Genomic DNA, 16,412 nt, shown 5'->3' on the forward strand with positions numbered 1-16,412 from the left:
AACTGACTTGTTTTGTGCTGAATTTGTTAGTTGGGCCACTCAGATTTTCTTATTTTGTGTAATTTATTTAGTGCTCACTTTTTTTATGTTGTCGATTCTAGGGGCTGTTTTCACTTGGGTATTTGATGAATTTGTTTAATTGTATTCTTTTATGTGTTTATGTATTTTTCTTATTTGGGTAGTCTAATTCTAATGTGTTTATCTATATTTTCGTGTTTTTGTTGGTTTAATGTAGATTTAGAGTCATAATGGAAGAAGAACAAAGTTCGACCTCTAGTAGACCTATAAAAAGATTTAAGAAATCTACATCAATAATTTGGGAATTATTTGATAAGTTTGTGGAGAATGGAATACAAAAGTCTAGATGTAAAAAATGTGATCAAGTTTATATAAGTGAACATGGTACCTCAAATATGCGAAAGCATATGATGTCAAAGCATGGAGAAGTTATACCCGGTGATGAACTTGAAATTGTTCCATTTGAGCAAAGTGTTTACCGGAATCTAATGGGAAAATCAATAGTACAACATAACTTGCCTTTTAGTTTTGTTGAATATGATGGAATTCGAGAAATGCATAGGTATTTAAATCACAAAGTACAAGATGTTTCAAGAAACACTATAAAAGCTGATATCATGGATATTTATGGGATAGAAAAGAGAAAAGTGAAACAAGAGTTAGAGTCTTTATCTGGGAGAATTTGTCTTACATCTGATTTGTGGTCTTCATCAACTATGGATGGGTACTTATCTCTTACTGCACATTATGTGGATGAAAATTGGAATTTGCAGTCAAGAATCTTAAATTTAAGATTTATGCCTCCACCACATACAGGACAACTACTAGCAGAAAAATTTATTGGTTTACTTAAAGAGTGGGGAATTGAGATAAAAGTGTTTTCATTAACTGTTGACAATGCTTCTGCAAATAATTCTTTCGTAGAAATTTTGAAAAGTCACTTGAATATGAATGGTGTCTTGCTTTGTGATGGAGATTATTTTCATGTGCGTTGTGGTGCACACATCTTGAATTTGATTGTTCAAAGTGGCCTTAAAGTGGTAGATAATTGTGTAAGTAAAGTTAGAGAAATGGTAAGATATGTTAGAGGAGCAAAAGCAAGGATGATAAAATTGGCAGAGTTTGTTAGTCAACTTTCAATTAATTGCAAGAAGAAGCTTTCTCAAGATGTTTCAACAAGATGGAATTCTACTTATGTCATGCTTGAAAGTGCTTTGCAATACAAGGTTGCTTTATCTCAGTATGGATTAGTAGACAAAAATGTGGGTTCTTTAACAGATGAAGAATGGGCCAAAATTTATAAAATTTGCCAATTTTTAAAGCCTTTCTATGATATCACAGTTCTATTCTCGGGAAGTCAATATCCTACTTCTAATCTTTATTTTCATGGGGTGTACAAGATACAGTCACTTATTAGCATGGAATTGCAAGATGAGAGTAGTATTTTATATGAAACGGCGTTTGAAATGAATGAAAAGTTTAAGAAGTATTGGGAGAATTATAGCTTGATTTTGTCATTTGCTGTAATATTGGATCCTCGCTACAAGTTAAAGTTCGTGGAGTATGTCTTTCGAAAGATCTATCCCACAAATTATTCTGAAAAAGTTAGACATATCTATAAGAAGATGGAAGAGCTTTACTTGGATTATTGTCGAATATCAAGTATTTCTTCTACATCCGTCACTTCTTGTCCAAGAGTCATTAATGAAGATCATGATGAAGCAATGGATGATATAGATGTAAGCATTGCCTTTGATCTTAGTGTTCATTTTATACACTTGTATATGTACTTTTATTTTGTGCTAACTTTGTTTTAATTTTGTAGGAGTTTGAATCAATTTTTTGTCAAAATGATTCGCAAAATGAAACTAAATCTCAACTTGATTTGTATTTGGAAGAAAGTAAGATGGATGCTAGAGTGAAACTTGATGTGCTTTCTTTTTGGAGATCAAATAAGAGCAAATACTCCATTTTATCTATTATGGCACGGGATATTTTGAGCATGCCGATAACTACCGTTGCTTCCGAGTCTTCTTTTAGTATCGGAAGTCAAATTATTAGCAAGTATCGTGGTTCCATTACACCGGATAATGCAGAGGCTTTGTTATGCACCCGTGGTTGGTTGTATGGGTATAAAGGTAAAGTTATTAGAGGCATTTGGATTGAAACATTATTTAGTTTATACCACACACTATTTATGTTTTAATGTAATTATTGTAGTTTTTGGTGATGAAGAAAGTGATTCAGAAGATTCTATTGGTGATGTTGAGAAGCTTGTGCTTCGTTTGCAAACTCCAGACTAGGTGGTTACATTTTCCAGGTACTATAAATCTGTGGCATAGATATTAAACCTTGGAAACATTAAAAGCTCGACGCTTTTAGGATTCTGCATAGATATTGTAGTCTCAAACTTCCAGATAGGGGTTTAGAATCTGCACAAGTAAATGCATTCTGCATTATTTTCTGCATTCTGCATAAAAACTGCATTGTTTTTCTGCTATGTTTTTCTGTTTATAGTTGCATTGTTTTTCTGCATTCTGCATAAGTAAATGCATTCTGCATTGTTTTTCTGCATTCTGCATTGTTTTTCTGCATTCTGCATAAAAACTGCATTGTTTTTCTGCTCTGTTTTTCTGCATTCTGCATTGTTTTTCTGCATTCTGCATTGTTTTTCTGCATTCTGCATAACAATGTAATTTGTTAGCACCCTTATATATATGTTCGATATAGTAACACCACCACTGTTGCAGAGTAAAGCGAGTAGAAGAGGAAGGCAAGGATTCTGAGTCCACATTTCGGTGTGCAAAAAGTTGTGACACGAGAAGAAGCAGAGAAGCCATGACAAGTTTGCAGTAAAACTACTTATATCAGGGTGAAGCCAATGTGAAATTGTGAATATGTATGAGGTCTTTTGTGTGTGATAAATGTGTTGGTATATATAGGGAGTTATTGTGGGAGGATTTACTTCAATTGCTTACTGGTAAGAGGGTGTTTGCTGATTGCATATACGAGGAAGTGTAAGCTAGGGGTTGAAAAAACAGGGGGAGACAGGGGCCATTTGGCTGATGGTTTTGAATTGCTGTTATTAATGTTACTGATAGACTGGTAGTAGTATTAATTTTGTTGGGAGTCATTGACATTTTAAATTTTAGAATGCTCAATCATAAATCTGGAGATGGAGATTGTTGTGGCTATTCTATTGAAAGGAGAGTCAAAATCAAGGAGCATCGCAAGTTCGCAACCAAACATCTTAGAAACCCCGCACCACCACTGAGAGGAACACATGCAATTAATATAAATTTTTAAAATTTTGATAAAAATATGGATATCCATATTTTAATCCATAACCATATAAAACCAAACCAAATTATAACCATATTTGATATAATATGGTTCACATATTGTTTTGGTTCATAAACCAGTCCAAATCCATATTAATGAACCAAAATTGGTCCAAAACCTTATTCTGCCAGGTCTATTTACACCAACTACTTTCCTCCACTATCTCAAATCTATTATTAAATATAAATGGATCCCACCACTATACTCACCGTTCATCTAACTTTACTCATTTCTGACACAATTTCTTGATCTCCGTGTCCCAACCATTTGTATACAAATGGCCAGGACGGAGGGAGTATAATATTACCGACGGAAAATATACTGGAGGTTTGGCACCGGCTTCTGATTTCTCAAATTATAAATTAGAAATAATTATTTGTACGGTTTGCATGAAAAGTCAAGAAATATTCGTAAAAAGTTAACAATACTAGTTTTTGTTTCACGATTTCTACTTCTTTTTCAAACATTTTAGTTATTTATAAGTATTAACATTCAAATTCTATAAATTAAGACTAATAAATGATTAATGTGTTAGGGAAAGAAATCATTTTATAGAATTTTAATATCTTACTTAAATTCAAATCATCCTAAATGTAATATATTCATCGTGATAAACTAATGCATATTATTTTCATATATATATATATATAGGGATATGATCAAATAAAAACTTTTTTAAGTTACAAACTTACAAACTTTTTTTTTTTGAATTTTTTTTATTCTCCCAACTTGTTAATCCTTAGTTATAGAAAGTATTTATGTTCAAAATTATTGAAAAAACTTCACAATTTTAAAAATAATGCATAGATGAATCGTGCATTCAACACATTTCTAACTGGGGTTCAACATTGGGTGTAGAACATTAGTTATTATTGTGTTGAATACATTTATAGAGATGCTTAAACTATACCTCTGGGGTTTGGGTAGGGTCTAGAAATATAAATATTTGTTATATAATTGGTTTAACTTAGTTTTTACATTGAAAAATTAATTTATGTACTTCTCCAACACAATTTTAATCGATGTTCAACAAAATATCTTAAAAAATGTTGAACTCAAGTTATATATGTGTTGAACAAAAAAAGTTTGTAAATTTGTAAGTTTGTACCAGAACCCTCCCCTATATATATATATATATTTAATAATTATATACACACACATATAATTATAAGTTTTAATTATAATTATTATATTTTTATAATATAATTATTATATTTATTTAGACTAAATGATGACTGTTTGAATAATTAAAATAATAATATTTAATGTTAGTGGATCATATTTAACTCATATTTGATGGAGTAGAAACTATCTTGTTTGAAAATTGAAAATACAATACCGGCACATATTCATTCGGTTTAAACATTTATATTCAAATAAAATGATCTTAAATCTGCACAACAAAAATATAATCTGATCTTGTATTTAGCACACCAGTACCAGTATCTCCCACATAAATTCATTAGCAGAATACAAGGAATTTGTAATATGATAAAATCCGAGATTGAAACCTAGTAGAAACATGCTTTGACGAAGCCCCAAGTACGAAGACTCCTAGTCTCGAGTCTCTTTATAACAAATTGTGCACTCTGCACAAGTTTGGCTTTCAAGTATCTCGATCCCACATACTCTGCATCAGCCTTCTCATTTGTATAGTCAAGATTACTTGTATCATTGTATGGCCTCCACATTCTTCGTGATAAAATCCAGGGGCAACTTCAGAAAAGCTCAGAGTAGCATAATTTGTGCAGCGATCATTCCCGGACATGGAGCTGCTAGCATAAGATATAACACATAACACTTCCAATGCAATCATGTATGCTGAGAACTCATCAGTAGGAGCTAATAACTATAGATTGTCGCATGAATTCAGGACTCATAAGTTCTCCGTTTTGGGGGAGGGAAGATGCAAAAATAGTTAGGTAGATTAGAGAATCATCCAGAAAACCGAAAACTTTATCCCCTGCAACTACGAGAGGGGATGTTAACACGTGTCATTTTTTATTAAAAATTTATCATATGTGCATTCACATATCAAATATAAATTTTGAATTTTCTCTTAAAATTCTTAACATTTTTCATGATACAGGCCGTGTTTGGAAATCAGATGTTTGGGGCGTTTTAGAGGTTTGACTATTTAAATTCGCTAATATTAATATTATGGCCAAATATCAACTCGGCAGATGATTGCGTTAACCTCGCCTTAATCGACGGGAAGGCCCAATATCTGGGATCATCCTCGCCCACTTCATGGTCCTTGCCATCTATATGGCCCAGCAACAGATGGACCCGGATCAACAGAAGGGTCCTAGCCCAGTACGGGTCCTCGCCCGGTATGGACCCTCGTCCTAGGCATGTGTCAGACCTCGCGGCCCAATGACTGGCGGTCCAATTCTTCAAGGAGTCCTCGCCCATTGTTGGAGGTCCTCGCCCATTATTGGAGATCCTCGCCTAATGCTTACCTTCCTCGCCCAATGCCGAGAGGACCAAATACGCCTGGTTCTCAGGCCTAATTATTATTGTTTTATCTTGGGCTCAGGCCCACCATCAGCCTCGCCCTAAGAGAGGACGGAGGGCTAGTCCATACAGCTGAGTCTGAGGAGGTCCACGTGGGCTAGTGCTGGTCAGCCCACCTAGTTCCATGCTCCTCGGAGGAGGCTGGGCTCCAGAAGCCCATATCCGTCTGATCTAACGCGGTGGCCCACAACCGGAACCAAGGAATGAGAAACCTATTCTGATTAGGTTACTTGTTCCCCAAGAACTACGTCTGGCTTGATCCCTATAAATAGTGTACGTAGGCACATCGTTTTGGGGATGAGTCACAACCCTTGCAAGAAACGAATACTCCTTCGATCTTGTGAGAAACCCTGATTCCCCGAACGATCTCAGCCAAACCTAAAATCAACACCCCTACTCCGTCGTCCACCGTCATCAACCACCACTAATTCCAGCAACCCTCCTCGAATCTTGTTATCACCAGATTCCTCCGTTAACAATTAATGTTTGATAGCTAGCAGATTGAAATAGAGGTTTGAGCTCAAATAAATAATTTTTAAAAAGTTAATTTGAAGAGTTTTTTGGGTTAGAGGTTTTGGTACGTGTCATAAAATTAAAGCTAATCAAACACCTATTTACCAAACAATTTTAAAAGAAACCGCTAATTCAATCCGCTAGTCAAAATATTAATATTAATCAGCTAGTCAAAACATCTATTTCAATTCACTAAGAGCCGACTGCTAATTCCCAAATATGCTCCCGCCATCTCTTGTTGCATGTATTTTTTGGAAAAATATTTGTCCATATCCTTTTTCAAAACAATTTTTTGGATATCTTTTTTATGAATACCCTTCAAATTCAAGATTCAAGATCCAGTAGCATGGATGCATACTAGAGGTGGCAAAATGTGGTTTTGGTTCTTATAAAATGGATTTAGTTTGGACAAATGAACCAAAATTATTTCCAAATTAACCATAAATTAATAAATGTGGTTATGGTTTTAGTTTGAATTATGGGTAACTAGTTTAGTAAGTAAAATAAGTGTTATATAATGAGAAAAATTAATACACTCAAGTGACAATATAATGAATACTAAATATAACAATAGTGTGTGTGAGTGTGTAAGTTGATGTAGTGGTTCAAGCTCTTGGCTTCTTCAAGTAAGGTTATGAGTTTGAATCATGAGATGTGCATGTGTGGTAACTAGCAAAAAGAAAGAAAGAAAAGAAAAAGAACATAATAGTGTATGTGGAGAGTTATAAGTAATCTTAAAAGTGAGACCAAATGTAGTTAGATCCATATTTGTGAGAAATGTGAGACTGGAAACAAAACCAAATCTATTTTTCTAAATGTGATTTTAAATGGATCCAAATCCACAATTTTGGTTTCGTTTGGATTGGTTTAATGATTTTGCAACCATATTGCCACCTCTAATGCATACTGTGTGATAAGTGGATTTTACATCCACTTGGAAGCCTTCATTTATGCTTAAATTGATGGATCGTTCTCAAGTATGTGGTATTTTTGATGTGTTTTTGTGTTGATGTGTGTAGAGAACCTAGATGGAGGGAGGATGGACTTTTCCAGGCTTATACGGTGGATTGGAAGTCGAGAAATGAAGCGAAAAGAAAGAAAATCACCAGCGCCCTAAAGCGGCTGAGCTGCGCCCTGGGGGCGTCCTGCAGCGCGCCTGCGCCCTGAAGCGCCCTGGTAGCGCCCGGGGTCTGCCCTTGTGGCGCGCCTGCGCCCTGGAGCGCGCGCCTGCGCCCTGGGGGAGCCCTGGCAGTGCGCCTGCGCCCTGGAGCGCGCGCCTGCGCCCTGGGGGCAGCCTTGTGGAGCGTCTGCGCCCTGGGGGCAGCCTTGGAGCGCGCCCGAGCTCTCCCGAAGGTGGAAAATTCAGTTTTTGAAGCCCGTTTGGATTAGTTGCTGACCCGGTCAACTTAGGGCACTTAAATACAAAATATACAAGGAAGAAAAAGCCCGAAGTAATAACCTAAAAAACATTCCAAGGAGCACGTGACGGCTACGGAGAAGATCTAGATTCATAGTTTTCTTTTGTCTTCTTCCAATTAGGCGATACTTTTGGATGCTCATTCGGATTTGTTTCGAAACTCTTGTTTTACTCTTTTGATATTGTTTAGACTATTCAGTACCATGTTTACTCTTATTCCCATGATGATGAGAAGTTCGATTATGAACTAATCATTATCGTGGGATTCTAGCGGATTTATATATGGATTTCAGTAGTTGATTTGCCTTAATTATTTGTGTGATGAATGTTTGATTTCTTCGTATTGGTTGTGCTTATTCTTCTTAGATGCGTAGCTAACATCTAAGTTGTGGGTTAATCTTTATTGAAGCGACAGTGGATATATTGATTTAGAACTTGCCATGCGAACATAGGATTATGTATTCAATACATGATTAGTGGTGTGATTTTAACCATCTTGCACCGCCCTATGTAATCTTGATAGATAACTTGTTCTTCAACCGTTATGCTTTCAAATTCTATAGACATATAGGGTCTAAGCATAATTGGTGTCTGTTTACCTTCTATCTTAATTGTGGATGTGTAGCAGTATGGTACACGTATAACGACAGTTAGCGTGTATCAGTTTCGTGTTATCTGATTAGTTATCAACCATCACATATCGATAAGGCATAGCTCTGAAGGAAGTATATAATGAAGTTAGAATCCCATGTTTTATTCTCCATAGTAATTCGATTTTAATTCTCTTAGTTATAATTCGACTTGATTTAATTAATTTAGATAAAACCAACCAAATTGTTATTTGTTCAAGCATTGAATAATAATCATACATTGGTGCATAAGTGCATATTCTTGAATACACTAGTCTCTGTGGGAATGAACTTAATTTTATTCTATATTACTTGTGACCACGTACGCTTGCGTGATTTTGTGCGAACAAGTTTTTGGCGCCGCTGCCGGGGACTCGGTGTTATATTTTAGTCCATGTGCTTGTCATTAGTGGTCGTTAAAGTTCAGTGACTTGGATTCTTTTCTCACTTTGTTTCGTTTGTGTGTGTTTCAGGTACTTGAGTGACGTGTATGCGAACACGCTCTCAGGCCAGTAAAGAAGCATTGGCAAAAGCAGAAACGATAGTGAACAATACAATGGGCGACCAACCACCAGCACCACCAGGGGGAAATGATACTAAGGCTCTTAAGGCTTTCTCTGAGCCTAAAATCAATGACATTCAGTCGAGCATTATCAGGCCAGCAATTCAGGCCACCACTTTCGAGATCAGACCGAGCACTATTCAGATGGTACAGAACTCAGTGCAATTTGGGGGTTCTCCGACTGAGGATCCTAATACGCATATTCGGGACTTCATTGAGATCTGCGACACTTTCAAGTTCAATGGTGTTACTGACGATGCCATCAAATTGAGGTTGTTCCCATTCTCTCTGAGGGATAAAGCTAAAGGATGGTTGCATTCTCTTCCTGCAGGATCTATTACGACATGGGAGGATCTGGCTCAGAAATTTCTTACTAAGTTCTTCCCTATGGCCAAAACAGCTGCAATCAGGAATGCTATCACTCAATTCTCTCAGCTGTCTGATGAAACTTTATGTGAAGCTTGGGAACGCTACAAGGAGATGCTTCGAAAATGCCCACATCATGGGATGCCTGATTGGATGGTGATTAATTGCTTTTATAATGGCTTGGGTCCTCAATCGAGGCCAATGCTCGATGCAGCATCAGGTGGAGCTCTATGGGCTAAGAGCTATGATGAAGCTTATGAGTTGATTGAGATGATGGCCGCGAATGAATATCAGAATCCTACTCAGCGTCTTCATCAGGTCAAGGCATCAGGTGTTCTAGATGTTGATGCTACTACAGCCTTGACTGCTCAAATTAAGGCTCTTACTATGAAGATAGATTCCTTAGCTAACTTGGGAGTTCAACCACCACCTAATGTTTGCGAGCTTTGTGCGGGTGCACATTTTTCTGATCAGTGTGCTATATCTAGTGAATCTGCTCAGTTTGTGAGCACCTTCCAAAGGTCTCAGCAGCCAGCACCAGCCACTTATCATCCCAATAACCGGAATCATCCGAATTTCAGCTGGAGCAACAATCAAAATTTCATGCAACAACCGCAGCAACAGTTTCAGCAGCAAGGAGCTGGACCTTTCAACCCTTCTGGTTTTCAACAACAATTTGCACCGAGGCAGCAATTCCAACACCCTGGATTCCAGCAACAAAATCATGGGGTGGCTGGACAGTCTTCCAACGAAAGATCAGAATTAGAAGAATTAAGACTTATGGTTAAAAGCCAATCGGTGTCAATCAAGACTTTGGAGAATCAGATCGGGCAAATTGCTAATGCGTTGATTAATAGACCACCAGGAACTCTTCCTAGTGATACTGAGGCCAATCCGGGCAAGAAGGAAGTGAAGGAACAGGTACAGGCTGTCACCTTGAGGTCCAGAAAGGTTACAAAGGAAAAAGAGTCAGCAACAGAGCATAACAAGGATGAGAGTGATCAACAGGTTGAAACACCCGTGATCTCATCTAAGTCTGGTAGTGGAAAAACTGTTGTTGACGCTGACAAGAAAGAAATCAACGAGGAGGCAAGCAAGGAATCAGCTGAGAAGTGTAGTCCTAAATCTGATAATGGGGTCAAGCAAGTATATCCACCTCCCCCTTTTCCGAAGAGACTTCAGAAGCATAAGCTCGACAAACAATTCGCTAAATTTCTAGAGGTTTTCAAGAAATTACAAATCAATATACCTTTTGCGGAAGCTCTAGAACAGATGCCGAATTATGCTAAATTCATGAAAGGTATTCTATCTCGGAAACTTAAACTTGAGGAATTGGAGACTGTAGCTTTGACCGAGGAATGCAGTGCGGTGTTGCAGCAGAAATTGCCTCCGAAGCTGAAAGATCCGGGGAGTAGGGATGGCAAAATAATCCGATCCGACGGATACCCGATCCGAAACCCGAATTTTTGGATATACCGAACCCGAATTTTTGGATTTGGATTTGGATATGGATTTGATTTTTGTACCCGAAATTTTTTGGATTTGGATATGGATATGACCTCTACCGATCCGAAACCCGATCCGAAACCCGAAATCCTATCCGAACCCGATCCGAACCCGAAACCCGAAAAAAACCCGAATATTATATATATATATATATATATATATATATATATATTATAAATAATTTAATATGAATGTGTGTGTGTCTATATATATAACATATTTATATTTAATTATTTGGATGAATGTAATATAATACTCTCAATATCAATAGACTAGGTCAAAGGAATAAGGGTTTCTCTTTAAGACAAATACTTCATTAATAATATATTGTATAAAATATATTGTATATTGGTAATAATGAAAATCAATATGGTTTAAGTTTATATTATTCTAATTTAAACCAATAGAATCCAATCCAATAATCTTAATTTTGAAAAAAAAATACTTAATTATCATAGTTCAGACAGGTTTATAATTTTTAATTTTTTTAAGATATCCGGTTGAAACCCGAATCCGATCCGAAACCCGAAAAAACCCGACAGATTGGATTTGGATTTTACATTTTATATCCAAACCCGAACCCGATCTGAACCGAAATATAACGGATTGGATATGGATTTCATGAAACCCGACCCGATCCGACCCGATTGCCACCAGTGCCGGGGAGTTTCACAATACCGTGTACCATTGGACCATTGTCATTCGACAAGTGTTTATGTGACTTGGGAGCTAGCATTAATCTGATGCCATTATCTGTCTTCAAGAAACTTGGTCTGCCGGAGCCGAAACCTACAAACATGTACTTACAACTGGCTGATCGGTCCATCACATACCCGAGAGGTATAGTGGAAGACGTCTTGGTTAAAGTGGATAAGCTCATCTTCCCTGCTGATTTTGTCATTCTAGACTTCGAGGAGGATAAGAAGATTCCCATTATCTTGGGAAGGCCGTTCTTAGCTACAGGCCAAACTTTGATCGATGTGCAAAAAGGAGAGCTTACAATGAGAGTTCAAGATCAGAGTGTCACTTTTAAGGTGTTCAACGCAATGAAATTTCCAACCGACGAAGAAGAATGCTTTAAGGTGGAGCCACTAGAAGCTGTTGAAATTTCTGAGATGGAGCAAAAGCTAAGGCCAGGTACCTTAGAGAGAGTCTTATCACGGGATTCTGATTTCGAAGATGAAGGAGGAGCAGAGCTTAAGAATTTTAGGGAGCATCTTAAACCATCTATTGAAGAAGCTCCCAATCTCGTACTCAAACTACCACCGGATCTCTTAAGTGATGTGCAGTTTAGAAGGTTGTCACGGCGCATAGATGACATGCATGACGTTCACCGCCGTTTTGCAAAGGATTTGACTCAGGCTCTTGGGAGTGCTTTTCGAGCCATTGACGTTGAGGTTGATTGGCCAGTGTTTGGAGATGGCATGGTGTCTCGACCACCTGATCCTCCACCCGAGGAGGGTGATCCTCCCGACTTCTAGGTACATTCGATCCTTTTTATCACCTTCAATGAGGGCATTGAATATTTTAAGTTTGGGGGTGGTAATCTAAGGACTAATAGTAGTGTGTGTTCATATAAGTAATCTTAAAAGTGAGACCAAATGTAGTTAGATCCATATTTGTGAGAAATGTGAGACTGGAAACAAAACCAAATCTATTTTTCTAAATGTGATTTTAAATGGATCCAAATCCACAATTTTGGTTTCGTTTGGATTGGTTTAATGATTTTGCAACCATATTGCCACCTCTAATGCATACTGTGCATAGGAGTTATACAACAAAGTCTGGCTATCATTATTGGCAGGAGAGGCATTATAGTAAAGTATCATTATTTAGACTGCCAACGTTGTTGGTCAGGACTATAGCGTCGGTTATTCAGATTGCTGATGCATTTGATCAGGCCTATGGCGTCGGCATTTTAGATAACTGACGCAAATTCCGGACTGCAGCGTCGGTTATTCAGACAACCGGCGCATTTGGTTAAGACTATAGCATCGGCGTTTCTGATAACCAACGCTATTGTCAGGCTACAACGTCGGCATTTCAGATAATCGATGCTAATGACAGGACTATAGCGTCGCTAACTTAACCGACGCTAAAGGCCTATATCTATAGCGTCTCCTACATTTGCTACGCCACTTAACTGACGTTTTAGGGGTTATTTGACGCTGAAAGTCCAGTTTGTACTAGTGGGGTGGAGGAGATTGTGGAAGCTGCCAATTCCCCAAAAGATGAAGTATTTCTTATGACGGGTTTGTTAGAACAATATTCCTGTTCAAAATCTAACTAAAGGTAAAGGGATGAAAATCTCTATTTTCTGTCCAATGTATGATCTCGATAATGAGCATATGCGCCATATTTTTGTGGAATGTTGGTTTGCGAAAAGTTGCTCGGAGTGTATAGGTGCAGGCTTTGATCTGTCAGAAGCGGAAGTTTTATCTTTATGGGTGATGGACAAGTTGGAGTGTGAAACTGAAGATAGGATGGTGTGTTTAGTCAAAGCACAGTGAGAAATATGGTTCGCTGGGAATAAACACATGTATGGGAAGATGCAAAGTTAAATATGCCAATAGTCATAAAAATAAGTTCGTGGTTGGTTGCAGAATGGTTAGCCGCTCAAGTTAAAACCCGGGATCATGTGCAAATAGCTGATTGCACTAAACAAGTTAGATGACAATCTCCAGATTAGGGATGTCATAAAGTTAACGTAACTGCAACTATTCACAAGGGCACTTCTTCATTCAAGATTGGAATGATCTTGAGGAACGATAGTGGAGCTTTCGTGACAGGAAGCAGAAGTCTATAGTGAATAAGGCGATCGTTTTAGAGGCAGAAGCTATAGGTATGCAGAAGTCTCAACTGGATTGTTGGATTGGGTATTGTCCAAATGATTGTGGAATGTGACTCTCTAAAAGTGATCAATGCTCTGCTCGCAATACGTCGTATATGTTAAAATTGTGGAATATCATTGAGTGTTGTAGATACATTCCAAGTCAAAGAAATGATGTGAAAGTTCAACATGTTCGACAAGCAGTTAGCTCATAATATTGCTAGTCTTCCTCGTGTGTTGAGAATCGTGAACTAGTCTGATTCTGCGTGTTGGAGTCCATCTTGTCTGATTATTTCTTAAATTTCTTAAATTAATGAAATTTAGTTTCAAAAAAAATAATGAATTCCCTTTAAATTCATTTTTATATATTTGACTAATACATATTTTACACACAACTCAATTTAATTCAATATATTTATTAGGATAGATAAGAAAATAAAAAAAACTCAACTAATATTATCTTAAAATACAATTATTAGAAGTAGACAACAATATAAAAAAAATCAATTAATATTTTTTTAATATGCGTGACTTTTCAAAAAAGACATGTAAAAAACGACGGACGAGTATCCGCTTTATATGCCAATAGTAGGATAACAAAATGAGCACGATGTTGTGTATTGTGAGAGTCATAGGGCCAGCAAAGCAAGACCAATGATTGTGGTAAAATAAATGAAATTATTTTTATAATTTAGAATTAAAAATGATTTTTGATGCAAAATAACAACATGTTTTCGATAATTAGGTGTTATATTTTGTTTCAAATTTAATTTATTCTCCAATTATTCTGCTCTTAGGTCTATTAATGTGATGTTTTAAGCTAATTTTACATCATGACAACCATTATATATATTATTTAGTTAACTTTTCTTTACACCCGTCCTTTTTTGATTTGATAGAAATTTTAACTTTATCTATCATTTCTTCTATCTTGTTTTGAGCATCTATGCAATCGTAAGTTTTGATGCTTATAACTTACCATGTTCTGTCAAAATTTCTTTAAAACTTCAAGTTTAACTTGCAGTTAGGGCCGTAAATGATTAAAGTGATACCGGTACCTCTCTCCTCTAGTATTGATCATATTATAGTGTGTCCAGATTAGGATTCGAGTTCATTTTATTCGGATATAAATCGATCTCGAGAATTTGAGATCCGAATCTGAACCGAATATGATCCATTATCGTATTTTCTAATTTTCAACCAGGTAGATTATGATCCATCGAATATGAGCCGGAAATGATCCACTAACATTGAATATCATTATTATTTCAATTATTCAAATAATTATCATTTAGTCAAAGTAAACATGCTATTATAAAATCTAATAATTTTAAATTAAAACCTATAATTATATGTTGGTTTATTTCATTTATTAAATATGTATGAAGATAATAAGCATCATCACATTAAATAAATTAATTTTTATGAAAATACAATTAAAATTTCATAAAATGATGACTATTTAATTACAAATGTGATGGATTTAAAATATAATATGTATATGAGTTCGAATGGAATATGAATCGTGGATCATATTCGGGTGTTCGGGTAGGATTATATTATAAAAATTTATATGAGATCGAATCTTAGCGGGCATAAGTGTGCTCATATCCGAGATCATATATTATACGGGTTTAATTTTTCTGCCAGATTTAAATTGTTTTCACTATCATATTTTTGAACCGGATATAAGTCGAGACACCGGATAGTCCGTACGCATTTACAGGCTACTTGCAGGAAGATGATAGTATAGCCTAACTCATGTCCATTGGATTAGAAAAAAGTTGCTGTTTTTCTCTCAGGCCCAAACTACAAGTTTCAAAAGTTTTAGTTATTGTTTCCCTTAAAACTAAAAAGTTTTTTATATATTAAAATTGAAAAAAAGTTTTCAAATAATAATATAATGTTTAACCTAGTTTTTAAAATTATATAATAATTCAGTGTATAAATTCATATTACTCTAGAAATACTATATTCATATATATATATATATATATATATATATCCTAAAAGTTCTATTTTTGAAAAATAAATTCAAATATATATATATATATATATATATATAATATGATAAAATAGAATAATCAACCCAAAATTACGATAACATATACTATTTGCAGAAAAAATATGCTCTAAATTTATAACATATGGACAACATGTCGATAATTATATTTTGAAAATAGAAAAACAATTTTAAAAAATAATATGATGTTTAATTTGTTTATCTATTTTTTTAATAATAGTTTTCAACACACATATAACCGGAAACAGAAAATAATAAAAAAAAATATTTTAAAAGTAAAATAAAAAATAATACAAAAATAATATGATAAAAAGACAGCCGACCTAGAAATATCCAAATATTATTTACAGGAAAAAAATACGCAGGACACAGATTGCAAATGGACAACTTGTCATCGTTATTAATTGCTAGGGCCAATTTTTTTTTAAAACATAATTTCCACAATTGACGCACGGTCAAAGCGTTCTGTTTAGTTAACTATTTACTGTTTTTTTTTTTTAAAGTAGTTATCTACATTACTAGACTTGGCAATTTGACACGTAACACGCTAACACGAAACGAAACGACACGAAAAAAATGGATACGGGTTTTGATTTTCGATACACGAAACACGAATGTACACGAACACGAAATTACACGATAGATTTCGTGTCGGATATGGGTTTTCATTTGGGGTACACGATATACAC

General features: G+C 35.8%; 1 non-coding gene across 1 annotated transcript; it reads right to left on the reverse strand.

Annotated features, from left to right (window-relative positions):
* Positions 1–9,400: 9,400 nt before the first annotated feature.
* On the reverse strand, positions 9,401–9,507 carry LOC135151877 (small nucleolar RNA R71). Its single transcript, XR_010290784.1, has one exon. It is a non-coding gene; the product is annotated as a small nucleolar RNA R71 (small nucleolar RNA).
* Positions 9,508–16,412: the final 6,905 nt, after the last annotated feature.

This window comes from Daucus carota, chromosome 3 (assembly GCF_001625215.2).
Source record: "Daucus carota subsp. sativus chromosome 3, DH1 v3.0, whole genome shotgun sequence".
Taxonomy (NCBI): Eukaryota; Viridiplantae; Streptophyta; class Magnoliopsida; order Apiales; family Apiaceae; genus Daucus; species Daucus carota.